The 17,144-nt window shown below is 38.9% G+C and overlaps 1 pseudogene; it reads right to left on the bottom strand.

Moving 5' to 3' along the window:
* Positions 1-12,686: 12,686 nt before the first annotated feature.
* Positions 12,687-17,144, bottom strand: part of LOC125365030 — a 154,274-nt pseudogene continuing 149,816 nt past the window's right edge.

The raw sequence follows: 17,144 nt of genomic DNA, 5'->3' as shown, positions 1-17,144 counted from the left end.
TGACCTGTTGAAGTCGATTGGCCAGAATTTTGTTGAGAAATTTTGAGTTTATAATCATCAGGGAAATTGGTCTATAGTCCTCTTTCCATGATGAGTCTCTGCCTGGTTTTGGAATGAGGGTTATACTGGCTTCATAGAATGTATCTGGTAGTGAACATTCTCTTTCAATTTCATTGAAGAGTTTGAGAAATATTGGTGTGAGTTTTGTTTTGAGGGCCTTGTAGAATTCTGCAATGAATCTGTGTGGACCTGGGCTTTTCGTGGTTGGGAGATCACTTATTGCCATTTCTATTTCAATACTGGATATGGGTCTGTTTAGAAGGTTTAAGTCTTCATGGTTGAGTTTGGGGATATCAATTTTTTTCTAGGAAATCATCCATTTCTTCCAAGTTCTCAAATTTGTTGGCATAAAGGTTTGCAAAATAGTCCCTTATTATGATCTGAATTTTGGTTGTTTCTGTGGTGATGTTACCTGTTTCCTCTCTTATCTTATTTATTTGAGTGTGCTGCCTTCGTTTTTTCATCAGGTTTGATAGGGTTCTGTCTATCTTGTTGATTTTTTCAAAGAACCAACTCTTTGTTTTGATGATTCTTTCGATGGTTTTTTTTTTTTGTCTCTAACTGATTTAATTCTGATTTGATTTTAATTATTTTCTTCCATCTATTGACTTGGGGTTTGGCTTGTTGTTCTCTTTCAAGGAAATTAAGGTGCTTCCATAAATTATTATGTTGCTGTATCTCCAGTTTGTTGGTGTATGCATTCAGAGATAAGTTTTCCTCTGAGTACTGCCTTTGCTGTGTCCCAAAGGAGCTGGTACTTTGTGTCCTCATGTTGGTTGAGTTCCATAAACATTTAAATTTCTGATTTAATTTCTTCTATGACCCACTGATGGTTTAGTAGTGTGTTGTTTAGTCTCCATGAACTGTAGGATTTTCTGTGGTGGCTGTTTGAGTTGAGCTCTAATTTTATTCCATTGTAGTCTGAGAGAATGCAGGGAATGGTTTTGATACTTCTGAATTTGTACAGATTTTCTTTGTGCCCTAAGATGTGATCTATTTTGGAGAATGTTCCATGTGCCTCTGAGAAGAATGTGTATTCTGTTGTTGCAGGGTAGAATATTCTGTAGATGTCGGTTAAGTCTAGTTGGTCTATGCAATTGTTTAGTTCTGTGGTTTCTTTGTTTAGTTTTTGGCATGTTGGTCTATCCAGAGGTGATAGTGGCATGATAAAGTCCCCAACTATCAACGTGTTGGGTCTATGAGTGTTGTTAGAGTCAGTAGTGTTTGTTTGATGAAGTTGGGTGCTCCTGCACTTGGTGTGTAGATATTTAGAATGGTTATATCTTCCTGTAGGAGAGATCCCTTTACTGATATGTAGTAACCTTCTTTGTCTCTTCTTATCTTTTTAAATTTGTAGTCAATTTTGTCAGACACTAGGATTGTAACTCCAGCCTGCTTATGGGGGCCACTTGCTTGATAGATTTGATTCCAGCCTTTCACTTTTAGAAGATGTTTACTTTTGCTGGATAGATGAGTCTCTTGGTGGCAGCAGAAAGATGGATCTTGATTTTTGATCCAAGATATGAGCCTATGTCGCTTGATTGACGAATTAGGTCCATTAATGTTGAGAGTTAGGATTGAGAGCTGATCATTTGTTCCTTTCATTATTCCTATTTTGTTAAAGGCTGAGTCTTACCATTTGTTGATCTGATATTCTGGTTTACTATTTAGGGTTCATTTCTCTGTCTGTATTGGGATCTTGATTATTTTCTCTATAGAGTACATCTTTGAGTATTTTTTGTAAAGCTGGTTTGGTGGAGATATATTGTTTCAGTTTTTCCTTACTGTGGAAGACTTTTATTTGATCTTTGGCCATGAATGAGAGTTTAGCTGGTTACACTATTCTTGGTTGGTAGTTATTTTTATTTAGGGTTTGGCATACCTCATTCCAGTCTCTCTTTGCTTTCATGGTCTCTGCTGAGAAGTCTGGGGTAATTCTTATTGCTTTTCCTTTATATGTGATTGTTTTCTTCTCCCTCACAGCTTTTAGGATTCTTTCCTTGGACTCTACTGATCCTGTCTTGATCACAATGTGTCGGTGGGATGTCCTATTCTGGACTGGTTGGTTTGGGGTTCTAAATGCTTCTTGTATCTGTATAGGCCTTTCCTTCTGGATATTTGGGAAGTTGTCAGCTAATATTCTGTTAAGTAGGTTGCCTGTTCCATTAACTTTCTTCTCCAGGTTTTCCTCAATACCTATTATCCTTAAATTGGGCTTTCTGATTGTATCTTGAATCTCCTGGAGCTATCTGTTTTGTCAATTGGATTGGTTTTTTACCGATTTTTGATCATTCCCCATAGATTCTAGGGAATCGTCAGCTGAAATTCGATCCTCTGCTTTGGTTTGTCGGTACTGTAGGCTAGCTACTTGATTTCGAATCTCTTTTCCTTCTGACTTGTCTTTCCTGATGATTTCCATGTCATCTCTTAGGTCCTGTATTGACTTAATTAATTTGGTTTTGAGTGTTTCCTCTCAAATTTTTTAGCTGGGTAGCTATCTTTTCATTTCACTCTTGAAGTTCATTTATCTTTCTATTTGTGGAGGCCCTGAAATTCTCCATTAATTTTTGCTTTGCCTTCTCACGCTCTAGAATAATTGACTGAAGAGATTCAAACTTTTCATTTATCATGTTTATCAGTGGACTTTGTAGAACATTTTGGGGGTTCTCTTCTGTGTCTTGGATTGACTGCTCTGCTTCCTGCTTATTTTGAGTGGGAGATAAGACTTCATTGTTTGCCATCTTTCTTGTGTTTTTTTCTGCCCATTTAGTTGGGAATGCCAATCTACAAGCACCTGTGAGCACCATTCAATACCCAAAGCAGACTTTACCAAGCACTGTTGTGTAAATCTTAGAAGTTCACAATTATGTACAGATACCTTTTATACCTGTGTATAAAATTAGATTTGGTGTTCCTAAAGAATACAATTCCAATATAACAACCACTCCTGAGCTCTGTATTCAGTAGTTACTTATCTACTGTTACAACCCTATGAGCCATTCTTGTCCTTATATTAAGTTCCTTTTGGACTGACTTTCTCTTTGAACCACTTTGTTCCACTTGGATTAAGCTGGTATACCCTCTATCCAATAACCGTGAGTCAATGGGATCTGGAGGACCTAGAAGTAAGTCATGAGGGTAAGTTAGAGGCAATAAAGTAACCTTTGTAAAATATATGGGGGGGGGTGATTATTTTGGTTTAATTTCAGTGATGTGGAAATATGGAGGAGAGTAGAATCAGTAGAAAGAACAAGGTTAAAATGATAGACAATGGAGAGTTAGCAGTAAAGAGTGGAGGTGTTATTCATAGGACAGTAATTTTTAAAGAAAGAGAATACAAAGACAGAAAGAAAGAAAGAATACTGGAAGACAGATGCACATAACAGAGAAAAACTATTTTTAAAAATAAAAAGGAATAAAATACCAGAAAAAGAAGAAAAAAAATGAACAACAACAACAACAACAACCTTGATAGAACTAACAGGTGAAAATGGAAAACAAAAACAAACCAATGATGTTTCAGAAATAAAAATATAAGAAAAAAATAAAAATAAAAATGAAAGCTTAAAAAACTTTTGAGACAAAACAGACAAAAAGTCTTCCTTGTTTGGGTGGTCTTTCCCAAGTCTCTGGTTTCTTTGTGATGGTCTGCAGTCTATTTTGCTGTTTGGCTGGTTTGACTTGCTTTCAGTTTGCAGGAGGAGGATCTGCTTTGACCCTCCGCCCCTGTTAGTGAAATCCTGTGGTTCTTTGGTTCACACAGTTAGCAGGTAGGCCTTGGGCATCCTCTGTAGATGGGGATGTGAGCAGTCTTGGGAACCGTGGCTCCTCTGTCTTCTGTGGGGCCACGGCCTTTAACGCCTGGCTTTGAATAAGCTGTGGACTCAGCAGGGCGGGGCGCCTCTGGCCTGGTTTACTGGGCTCAGGGTTGCTTGCCTTGGGGAGTTTCTTCCCTCCTGGGCAGGGCGGCCTTCTGGGCAGAGCAGGCTACGTAATTCAGCTCTGTTTTGGGCTGGGAATTGGGCTTCTAAAGGGGACCATTTATATGTCTCGGGAAGTTTGTGCTCCCGTGTGGCAGTTCCATGCCGCCATAGCTGCTCGTCGCTTTTGCTTTTTAATTTAGAAATTCCAGCGGGCAGGGCGGGGCACCTCTAGCCAAGCTGGGGCCCAGGACGAGCCTCCCGCCTGGGCAAGGGTCATTCTCCTGGGTAGAGCTGGCTCTCACTCATTGGTCCCTCTTGCCCTTCTCAAAGATGGCCGCTTTGTCCTCTCTTTCCCCAGGCGGGCTTTAGCTCCAATCTGGTCTGACCCTATGCCAGTGTCAAAGATGGCGCTTTGCTCTAGCGGTTGGGGTGGGGTTGCTCTTTGGGCATGAGTGAGACTGTCTTTCGTGGGAGTACTCACGCTGTCTCTGCGATTTTAGTCCATCCATGCTCAGCCTGCAATCCGTGTCTGTATGCTGCCTTCTGGAGGATTTCTCCCTGGTCTCCATTGAGCTGCATGGAGTGCACAGCGTGGTGCAGGTGCTGGCACTGGCATGGTGGCAGGTTACTGCCCGAAGCTCAAATCTGTGTATTCAGATCAGCAAAGTCAATTTTTGCTTCCTGGCCGGAATCTCTGTACTGTGAGAACTTACTCTGGCTGTCTATCTAGGAGTAAAAGTTTCTCTGGGGTGGGAAAACTGCGATGTTGGAGGGAGCTCAGCTAGGGCTCTGCTGCTCCTCTGCCATCTTCATGGAACCTCTCTTCTTTCCCTGGGTTCTTTTGGCTTAAGGCTACCACTCTACTACTTGAGCCACAGCACCATTTCTGGCTTTTTCTGTTTATGTGGTGCTGAGGAATTGAACTCAGAGCTTCATGCATGCAAGGCAAGTGTTCTATCACTAAGCCACATTCCCAGCCTTCCATTGTAAGGCCATTTTATGCCTGCATTTGAGTCTTGCCACAACAAATGAGATGATCACTGACTTTGTTTACTGTAGCCAGTTCTAGATCAACAGTCTGTACTTATTCTTATTTAGTCAATTTTTGCTTATTTCCACACTTGCACAACCTAACTAAAATGAATTTAATCAATACCTTCCATTTATATATGCTATCTTTTGTGCCAGACACTGTCATTATGACAATTAAACTATGTAAATAGATTACATGACTTTAGTATATTCATATCTGGCAAGTAAAATAAGCAAGGAAATGCAAACTGTAATTGTAATATCATTGGTTAACTTTATAGAATTTGGTATAGGTTGATATGGGGATGGGTAATGACCTGAAGCTACAAAAGATAATGTATTTAAAATGGAATAGTATACAAAGAATGGATTACAGTAATGCTTAGTAAACTAATAAGTTCAATCACTCTTATGATTTGAATTACTTCCTTTCTATTAAATGATTGTCATTTTCAGTGTGTGTGTGTGTGTGTGTGTGTGTGTGTGTGTGTGTGTGTGCAGAGAGTTCTGTGGCTTCAACTCAGGGCCTTGGTTAAGAATGATGTTCTACCGCTTGTGCCACAGTTGTAATTCAGTTTCTGTTTGTTTGTTTGTTTGTATATGTTTTTGTATTTATTTGTAGATGAAAGTCTCATGGACATTCATGCTATAGCTGATTTTGAACCTTGATTATTCAACCTCTTGAGTAGCAAGGATCACAGGTGTGAGCCATTGGTGCCCTCAACATTTACATTTCATCCTTCAAATATTCACTATACATATTTTTCAAATATGTCTTCAAATATGCCTTTTACATACATGCATATAATTATATGTATGTATATACACATAGCACATGTTTTCCATATGGACTGAGACTTGACATTTCTTTGATGAATGCGTAACTGATGTTTTATCTGAGGTTCTCATTTTTTCTGAATAATTATTTATTTTTTGTCAAAGTGATGTACATATGGGTTACAGTTTCATACGTAAGGTAGTGGGTACATACCTTGTACAATTTGTTACATCCTCCCTCTTTCTCCCCTTCCCTTCCCCTTTTCCCTCCCCTCCCCATGAGTTGTTCAGTTGGTTTACACAAAATGATTTTATAAGTATTGCTTTTGGATTCATTTCTTTTTATCCTTTGTCTCTTGATTTTAATATTACCTTTCCCTTCCCTAGTTCTAATAAAAGTATATACAGTATCCAGAGTACTCAGATGAGATACAGTGGTAGTGTTGGGGTCCATCTTCCCCCTTGATGGAAGGGGCTTGATGCACCTCCCCCAGCCCTGGGGAATGCGGCCCTGCTAACCCCTCTAGATTGGAATCCAGAGAAACCGGTTGGACCAACCGGTTGCCAGCCAGCCCAGCGCCTACCAACCCCGCCCTGGCTCGGCGCGCTCAGAGTGACGCTAGCCCTTGGGGGTCAGGTGACAGCTCTTGGCCTATCGGAATCCTGGCCAACCCCCTTCCTTCAGAATCATCTCCCCTTGTCCTTCTCTCAATAAAGTTAGTTCGCTCTCAGAAGCCAACTCCGTGGTCTATGTACGCTAGCTCCCAGGGAAGGATAGTGGCCACATTACCACGTAGGTCACTCGCGCGCCAGGCCGGACCGAACCCCCACGTCTCACTCTAATTTACCTGCTGGTCGGGAGTTGGGGGAGAGGACGTTACGGAGGGCAGGAAGAGAGAAGAAAGAGTCCAAGCTGGGAGGGGCAAGAAAAAACCCCAACAGGTAGTGTGGGGAAAACCATAGGAAAGGCATACAAGAAGAACCACAACAAAAAAGCTATGGTTTCACATGGCATTTTGAAAATAATTACAACAGTAATATAACACTCATTTCTATAACATGGAGTTTATTCGCTTAGCATCATCTTATGTGTTCAAAAGGGCATAGCTATTGGGCTCTTGTGATCTTCTGCTGTGACTAGCCAACCTGTGCTAATTATTCCCTATGGGGTGTGAGACCCTTTCACCCTCGCGCCGTCCCGCTGGTGGAAAAGCTGGAGTGTGTTCCCATGTGCAAGCCTTGGACTGTGTGTAGACGCAAAGATGCTCCTCCCCCCTCTTATGCTTAATGAGGATGCAGGACACGCAGGCATTCTCGGGGAAAGCTTCTCGGAATTCAAGTTTACTCAGGGAAAAACAGCCACATTTATAGCAGTAATGGTGGCAGGAAGGGGAGGGATTTGGAGTGGCTAACTAGGCACAGCATAGACTGATTATGAGCTGTCCATCACAGTGAGGTCACGGGACTTCCTCTATGGGCAGTCATCACATCCCAGGGGACCACCCCCTGGGTTCCGCCCAGCGCCATTTAGACACACATGTGGCCTAGGCAGAAAGGGGGGGGGGCTGCTCAGAGCCGCCTTTCCGGTTCTGGACCCAGGGAAAAGGTTGGAGTGGCTAACAGCCACGCAGCCCCAGGGCAGGAGAAGAGGCAGGTCTCTCAGGACTGTCCCTTAAAGGTATAGCCGGAGCCCAACAATGAGGGAGACCATGGAGTCCATGTTTCTTTGGGTCTGGCTCACTTCACTTAGCATATATTTTTCCAAGTCCTTCCATTTCCTTACAAATGGGGCAATGCTGTTCTTTCTGATAGAGGCATAGAATTCCATTGTGTATATGTACCACATTTTCCTGATCCATTCGTCTACTGACGGGTATCTGGGTTGGTTCCATATTTTAGCAATGACAAATTGTGCTGCAATGAGCATTGTGCTGGTGGCTTTAGTCTGGTCTTGCTTGTTATCTTTCGGGTAGATGCCCAAGAGTGGGACTGCTGGGTCATAGGGGAGCTCTATGTTTAGCCTTCTGAGGAATCTCCATACAGCTTTCCAGATTGGCTGAACAAGTTTACATTTCCATGAACAATGCAGTAGTGTTTCCTTTTGGCCACATCCCCTCCAGCATTTTTATTATTATTTTTCCTGATAATGGACATTCTTACTGGGGTGAGTTGGATTTTCAAAGTTGTTTTGATTTGCACTTCTTTTATAGCCAGTGATGTAGACTCGGGCATTCTCATTTCCTCTTCAGAGAAGTCTCTTTTTAAGTCTTTAACCAATTTGTTGAGGGGGCCATTGGTTCTTTGAGGATTAGTTTTAGGGGAATTTAAATTTTATTTTCTATGCTCAGGCCTGGAATACTAGCTACTCAAAGCCTCGGATAGGAGGATTCCTGTTTGAAGCCAGCCAATGGACAAATTCCATGAGGCTGTCTCTTTTTAAAAATTCATTTATTTTTATTTTAAAGGTGAGGTACAGAAAGATTAGGGTTGTATAAGTCCTATAAAGAGTACATTTCGTTTTGAACAATGTCACCCTTTCCCTTACTATCTCCCACTGTTTCCCCTCTTGTCCCCATCCACAAGTTACAGAGTTCATTTTCAACATAACATCTACTGAGTGTAACTTCTGTATTAAGCCTTTGTCTCAGCATTTTTTTCTCTTTTTCATTTTCTTGCTTTTTTTTTTTTTTTTTTTTTTTTTTTTTTTTTTTTTTTTTGCCGGGCTTGAGTCTTGAACTAAGGGCCTGGATGCTGTATCGAGGCTTTGTGTTCAAGTCTAGTGCTCTACTATTTGAAATACAGCACTACTTCCAGTTTTTGTGTAGTTTACTGAAGATGAGTCCCATGGGTACTTTTCTGCCCAGGATGGCTGCAAATGGAGATCCTCAGATCTCAGCCTACTGAGTAGTTAGGATTACAGGTGTGAGCCACTGGCATGCAACTCTCCCACCATTTCTGTGTTTCCTGTTATCCTACCCAAGATAGATAAACACACAAACAAGACAAAAGCAAATGAAAACAACAACAAAGAAATATATGAACCTCTTGTTTACAAATCTTGGAGATCATTATAATAAATATTATTTTATATGGTCAGACACTCATAGCTATTGTGCCTATGTGATCATCCCCTAAGAACATCCTCATTTAGTCTCATTCTGTGTGAATTAATGTTCAAGACCTGCATAATATTTCATATCCCAGCATGTTTTTTTTAAACATTTGCTGTGTTTACTTTGAGATTTATAGGTACATTCTAGCTACCACAATTGAGGGAAAGTATGGAACCTATGTTTCTTTGGGTCTGTCTTACTTCACTTAATAAAATATTTTCCAAGTTTTTCCATTTCCTTAAAAATGATACAATATCATTCTTTCTGATGGAAGCATAGAATTCCATTATGCAAATATACCACATTCTCTTGATCCATTTGTCAACTGAAGGGCATTGGGGTTGATTTCATATCTTCGTGTTAGTAACCAATGCTGCAATGAACATGGTTGTGCTGGTAACTTTAGTGTGGCTTTGTTTGTGGTCTATAGGATAAATGCCCAGGAGTGGAATTGCTGGGTCATAATGAAGTTCTATGTTTTGTTTTTGAGGAAGTTCCGTACTGTTTTTCATAGTGGTTTAACAAGTTTACATCCCCAACAACAATTTAGTACAGTTCCCTTTGGGCCACATTTCCACTAGCATTTATTTCCAATTAACCAGCAAAGAGTTGGAAGTGCAATTGTGGCTCAAATTTTAGCCCTGAGTATAAAGATCAGGGACAGTGCCCAGTTCCTCAGTCAAGCCCCAATACCAACATAAAAATGTGAATCTAATTAGTTCCTATAACAGTAAAAGTTAAACCAGAAATTAAAACTTTTCCAAGAGGTTAAACACAGTGGTATTAATAGTAGTTGGTTTACAATGTGTATGGTACTCAATCAATACAATTAAGAAATAGTTACAATGATGTGAATGGTTCTACCATCTCTCACATGTATATTTTGAGACTCAATCCCCATGTAAGGGGATGATGAAGTGGAAAGCAATAGAGGTGATTAGACATAAAGGTAAAATTCATAGGAATGGGTAACTTGCCTTAACTAGTGGTTTGTGCATAGAACTGCTAATACCAAGGCAATTTGCTCCTCCCAGAGTAAGGTGTTTGAAAAAGTACTCATGACAGAAATCAATATAGAAGCCACACTATATTTCAAACTTAATATCAAAAGTGACAACCTCTGCAATATTCTAATCGTTAACAACATTTGGCCAAGTCCAGGACACACTCAAAGGGAAAAGTTGTACATCTGTGAGGACTTGAAGTCCGGAACATAGAGGAGACAATTTAAAAGCTGTTTGCCACATATTAAAGAAGTGATTTTAAAATTACAGGGAAATTTATAGGCATCTGTGCAAGAGTACTGTACAAAATTATAGCACTTAGATATCATTAGTGCCTTAAATATATACTAATCCCTAAGCAAATTGAGCTTGTCCATTAACACACAGATGGTTTAAGGTTAGAAACACAAATGATCATATTATAATTTACTACATTTACAGTAAAAAAGTAGAGGAAACATGATTGATTGAAACTGCACAGTAAAAATTTGTATGACAAAATTGGAATGTATGCACAACAAATTAGAACATGGAGAATGCTTCTTTAGTTTTACAAACATTATTAATTACTGATATGTAGAAAACATATTGAATAAACACATGTAAACATCACTTCTTTGATAGCAAAATTAGGAAAGGATAACTCTTATCACTGTATGTATTTAGTATTTTTTCTGGGGAAATCTTTTGTAAGTCATCATCATAAGAACTAAAGTCTGAAAAGGTGTGGGGAGAAATTTAGTATTAATGTATTATGTGATTAACCATAGGTAATTACTGACAATTTTCATAGTTAAAAGTGTGATAGTTTTGCTGGAGTTTAGTTTGATAAAATTTGCATTTTAAAGCCATAAACTTATGAATAAATATAATGAAAAGTAAATATTCACCACTGTAAAATAGATATAAATGGAGGATAATTATTCATTTTCCAGAAAGAAATACATGGAAGCTTTACTAAAAAAGCATCACTCTTCTAATGATTGCCTATATTTGTAGGTCTAATTAGAGACCTGTTGCATACAAAATTATCAGCAATAAACCTCTCTGTACATTAGTTTGACAATAAAATTTTTTTAAAAAGTTATAATTGGATCCATTTTATACAAATATAATGAAAAGAGAGGTAGTTGAGAAAAATGAGGGAGGAGGTCACAAGTTTGACAAGAAATGTACTCACTACTGTGTATGAAACTGTAGCTCCTGTGTACATCACCTTGACAATAAAAAATAAGGTTAAAAAAAGAAAAAAATTATCAGCAATAAAATAAAAATGTTAAGGAAAACTCACATCATTTCATATAGAAACATGTGCACTCTCACACCATTAGTTGGCCATAACATTAATATTAAGCAATCTATATTAGCAAAGCTCATTTTTCTTACACATAAATATCAAAAAACCCTATTTCATGGGAGAGATAAATTGGAATTCCAAGCACAATGAGTGACATTGTTTTGAATGTTGATTCCAAATGTAATGAGACACTAAAAGAAACCCTGCTAGTTACATAGCTCTGAAGGATCCAATCTGCTGTTACAAAGCTGAGCTTGAGGCCATCCTGACATCAAATTAGTAAATAGGCTAAATTAAGATAATACAAGTTGATTTCACTCTGAGTATTCAATTGCCATCAAAAGTTCCTTCTTTTGTATGACAACCACATGAAATAAAATAGGAGTGCTGGAATTAGATTTTCATACTGCTCCATTCAACTGAAGAAGTTAATAGTCTGTTCTGAATTAGAGTCCATTATTTTGTATCCTCTGCTTTTCCTTTTGTCCTTGCTGTTACCTATGATGCATTATCATCATCAAAGAGAAAGAAAAAGAGAGAGAGAGAGAGAGAGAGAGAGAGAGAGAGAGGCCTTTTGTAGACTGAACTGGAAAGGATTTGCATGGTTATAGGTTAGGAAGTGTGAACAAAGATTTACCCTGAGGACACATCCACATATATGTGACAAATTGATCTCACTTTGAAGGTGGTACACATGTGCATTTTTCGACTGGTGATAATATATAGACAAACAATAAATGCAACTGAGGAACTCTCTATTGATTCTTATCAAGGGAAGGTCTAACTTCTTTTTCCTACTTTTGTATGTGTTTTTTTTTTTTTAATTTACATGAGTGAAAGATAATAATGCTTCTTAATGTTTTTTTTTTTAATGACTTTTTTTTTTTTTGGCCAGTCCTGGGCCTTGGACTCAGGGCCTGAGCACTGTCCCTGGCTTCTTCCCGCTCAAGGCTAGCACTCTGCCACTTGAGCCACAACGCCGCTTCTGGCCATTTTCTGTATATGTGGTGCTGGGGAATCGAACCTAGGGCCTCGTGTATCCGAGGCAAGCACTCTTGCCACTAGGCCATATCCCCGGCCAGAAGCGGCGTTGTGGCTCAAGTGGCAGAGTGCTAGCCTTGAACGGGAAGAAGCCAGGGACAGTGCTCAGGCCCTGAGTCCAAGGCCCAGGACTGGCCAAAAAAAAAAAAAAAAAGAATTTGTATTTATGTAGCCTATGTGCATATAAAAAAGGATCGCTCTTGGATCCCACCGGGTAGAAGACATGCACAAACACAAGGTATGTGTAGACGGGAGGGCCCCAGGGACAAATTGGCAGTTGAGGTGATGCAATCCTTTGAAATCACAGACCTCATCAGGAGCGGGCGAGAATGAGCGCTGAGCAGGCTGTAGTCCCCGATTCTGGCCCTAAAACAACATACAGCACAGGTCCAATGCCCTCCAAGGAGTACCACTGACAGCCCTGCGCATGGGCTCTGCCTCAGGGACCAGGATGCCACAGCCTTCCAAGCACCACAGCTGTCTCTCCATTCTTGTTAAGGAAAGTCAAAGGGATGGTGGTGAAATTCCTACCTAGACACGTCTTAAAGCTCCATGTCATCACATTATGCTTCTCACCACGCACCGGAGAAGTCAATTCCCCAGGTGGGCTGCCACCTACCATAATGAACTTCCCACCTTTGTCAACTTGGAACACTGCAGGAGCATGTGTTAAAGGCTGGAATCTCCTCTGGTGACATCATGAAGGTTTCTCTAAGGGTTATCTTACAAGCAAGGATTAGGACATTAGTGGGTTTGGGCTGGGATTTTGAAGGAGCCAGGCTTAGCCTTGAACACCTCAGTTGTCAGGGCTGGCTACCCCCAGAGGGTTTACCTACTCTCCGTTCTCTGTGGACAAGATCATTCCCTGGGTGAACTCTGTTTTGACGACGCTGGTGTAAATTCCTATTGCTTTTCTTAGAAGTTTCACCCTTCCTTCCTTTATTGGAGCCAGAGATTTGTGTCAGGCTCTTCTTTGGCAAGGCTTACATTAGTCTCTAGTTCATCCGTGCTGTTTTCATATGCCGAGATGGGGATTTCCACATGTTTCTCGTATTCTCCTGATTTCGAGGTATCTGCCAAGTTCCATTTGATGTTCCTTCGTAAAAGAAGACGAGTTTGCCTTTTCAATTGTCAATAGATGCTTTTCTGAATCGAGCATATTCACTTCGGCCACCTCACACTTGGACTCTTCATTGTGCACCCAAACATTCAGAGAAAAATTAGTTTTCAGCTTTTCCGTGGACTAGTTTGAAGTATCCTTCTGTCCTGTAGGGACACAAAAGGCATGGTCTCTTTGATCTATTGTGCCCTCCTGAGACTTCTGGGAGTGGCAGTCTTCTTAAATGACCTTCTTTCTAACTGTGTCTTAATGTGAAAAATCAGCAAAATCAAGCTACAAGGAATTTATGATATACGTGGATATTTCTACACAGGATTTCTTTGTAGGAATTAAGCATCTTGTTTTTCTTGACACTGACAATAAATTAACATTGTATGTTACTTCTATTTTACATTCGCTGTCATATTATGATAATCTACCATGCTAATTAACAAATTGGTCTGTTCATCAGCTAAATTATTTTGGATTATTTTTTATAGTATGGAACAAATTGAATGGGATATGACATACAATCTCTGTAACAACATAAAATGTAAAGAAAATAGATAAATGGAACCAACACATATTTGAATTTCTAAGGAAGGCCTTAAGTTTTAAGGAACAGATGGTTTATCTACTCTGGGTGGACATTTCTCTTTTTTCTTCTTTATTGTCAAAGTGAAGTACAGAGGGGATACAGTTTCATATGTAAGACAAGTACATTTCTTATCCAACTTATTACCTCCTCTCTTATTTTTCTCCATCTCCCCTCTCCCCACTTCCCTCCGGCCCCATGAGTTGTACAGTGGTTTACACCAAAATGGTTTTGTAAGTATCGCTATTGCAATGCTCTGTCTTTTTATCCTTTGTCTCTTGATTTTGGCATTCTCTTTACCTTCCCTAGTTCCAATACACGTACATACACTATCTAGGTACTAAGATCAGTTACAGTAATAGCAGGCGTAGGTTAACACAGCCAAAGGAAATTTTCTTTAAAATGGATAATGAAGTGGAGTTTTCTGAAAGCTCAGTTGAAATTTAACTAGCCGGTACTATGATACAGATAAGTTATTTTTGTTTTTTTGGGGGGGAAATCTTCCTGTATATTAAATTGCTAACTAATTAACTACACACACATGCACACACATATTTTAATTTTCTTTTAATTTTAACCCAACACAGATTAATAAAGCAGTCTAATAGTGTTCTGTACATGAAAAGAAATATGCTAAAATTTGTATAAAATAAAATTTGTTACTTTACTATAACTAAATTTTAAGAAGCACTTTAACATCTTTACATACTGTTCTACCTGGTAGTAGGCATATAATTAAGACAATGAATAAGTGAATAAATGGATGAGTGCTATTACAGATAACCATAAATGATTCTTTTAGTTTTTGGTTATATGCTAATGCCTTAGCATAGCTAAGTTCCAAGGTGTATGCAGAGTGACAGTACGAATATTTTTTCTTTCTTTTATTCTTTGCAGTTGAATGAGTATGAAAGGGAGTGTAATCTCTTGGTGACCAGTCACACATTATAATAAAATCACCTACAATAGTACATAGAAATAAGACAAGAGTATTGGCAGCCTGGCCTGCACACAACATGCCAGTTCATTTCTCTTCAGGAAGACTGTCTCATGACTCGGCAGTCCAACTGGCATTGGAATTTGATTTGTAACCTATGAGGCCACCTCATGTTTCAATGCCAACATTATCATCTGGGAAAGAAGGAGATCTGTTCTCATACAGACCTATAACAAAACCCGATATTTTCACAAAGACCACTGGCACAAGGGCAACAAATCTTAAAGCCAGGAACCTCTGCTGTAAGAGACTAAAAAATGGTAGGGATGGAGGCGAGCACGGGATGTATTGTATGCCTATGTTTGGTTGATCACGCTAATGCCTCAATGTTAAGTGATGCCTTTAGAATCATAAATGTTCTCCTACCTTCAATTGAATTTAGGTTTTTGTTATAGATGTCAATTATTCTGTGAATGTATTCATAAAATTGATTTTTCCATTTATTCTTCCACATAGTAAAGATTTCCATATATGCCCTGCTAAATCATCACTTCAGGTGTCTTCTTTTAGAATAAAACCTAAAATATGTCTTAGTATTAACATAGAGACCGCAATACCTTTCCTTCAGAAAAGAGATTATTAAGCAAAATTGTTAAGAAAAGAGATTATTAACAGTTGCTTCGTCCGCTTCGCTGAGAAAGTTAGTTAAATGGTTTTAGAGTTATGTGATTCCAAATGATATTTCCATGATCTCAACATATTTTTATTAACCATAGTACTGGGTTGAATAGTGTTCTTAAACTTTCATACTCATGGAGAATCTGTCAATGTGACTTCTATAGTTTGAATATCGATTGTCATGCAAATGTGTATGTATTGAAGGCTTGGAAACCATGGAAGTAATATTGAGATATGGAAAACTTTTTGTATGTAGATTCCAGAGGGAGATTTATACCAGTGGGGGCATAATCACAATGAGAATTGTAGAACTCAAGCTCATTCTCTTTCACCTATTTTTCTTGACTAATAAAGTATACTCCTGCCATAATGTGCTACCCTTGAAACGCCAAAGCCTACATGGCTAAGAAAGTATGGGTTGGAACCTCCAGATCCATATAAAATAAATAAATAAAGTTGTAATTTTTAAAAGTTATACCTTAGTTAATTTTTTATAGTCAGGAGAAAGTTGACTCCACAAGACTTTATTTATAAATAAATGCACTGTTTATTAAAACAGTACATAAGGAAGTGAAATCAACAGCCCAAACATGGATAAAAAATAATTTCTGTAGAAGCTGCGAATAAAAATGGTCCTATTCAAAAAAGATCTATGGAGAACTCTGGAGCCTCATGTCATGGTGTCCCTAAACATTTCCAAGAGAAAAATGACATTTTTGAGTATTTTGTACAAGTTAGCCTGGACTAAGAGAGAGATAGGTATGGAGTCTGTTTCTGGTGTTTTAATCTAGTAATTTTATGGTAACTCTTAGCTGTGAGATCGTATAAAAGAGACAGACAGACAGACAGGCAGACAGAGAGACAGAGAGAGACAGATTGAGAGAGAGAGACAGAGAGTCACTTACTTTCCAGAAATTAACTTTGCTATCACAGCAACAGAGGTTTCAGTGGGTCCCCCTTGCCTCACACTTAGTCCTGAAATCACCTAACTAGGGATGGTTCCTCTGAGATGTCCAATAAATTAATGGATTCAAGCTGCCCTCTAGTGATGGAGGAAACTTTGGAGAACCAGCTCCCTTTGACCAAGATTGATACTCAGTTGTGAGCTGCTAGCCTGCAGCTATAAGAGAAAGCAAGAGATGAAGTATCTTTCATCTGAAAAGTGTTATCTGAGTGATGCACCACACCAACCATTGCTCTTCCTCTTGTGAAATTTACAACATAGCAGATTCAAATTTATTTCCATGAAGTGAGAAGAGCCATGTGATGTAAATGAATAGGAAATAGTGGCATTGACAATAGCATATTCAGCTAGAAAACAAGTGGTATGCCAAATTAAATATTTGAAATTCTCAAATTATACTATTATAACTAGTTAACCTGGTGAAGAAAAGTTTTACTTTAGTCATTCACAGCTTTTTAAACATAATGAAAGAGAACAAATTACTTTGGTCTGAGTTTTTGTAACAGGCTACTTGAAAAATGTCTTAAATGATATAGGTGTGTCTGATGTGCAGTAGGTATGTAACTAGTTCCAATGAGAAACCCAATTGCATCTGTTTTCTATTCTAAGTGATGGCACGCTAAG

This window comes from Perognathus longimembris, chromosome 16 (assembly GCF_023159225.1).
Source record: "Perognathus longimembris pacificus isolate PPM17 chromosome 16, ASM2315922v1, whole genome shotgun sequence".
NCBI lineage: Eukaryota > Metazoa > Chordata > Mammalia > Rodentia > Heteromyidae > Perognathus > Perognathus longimembris.
Note: the sequence above shows the minus strand (reverse complement) of the source record. Positions and strands in the feature narration are given on the sequence as shown.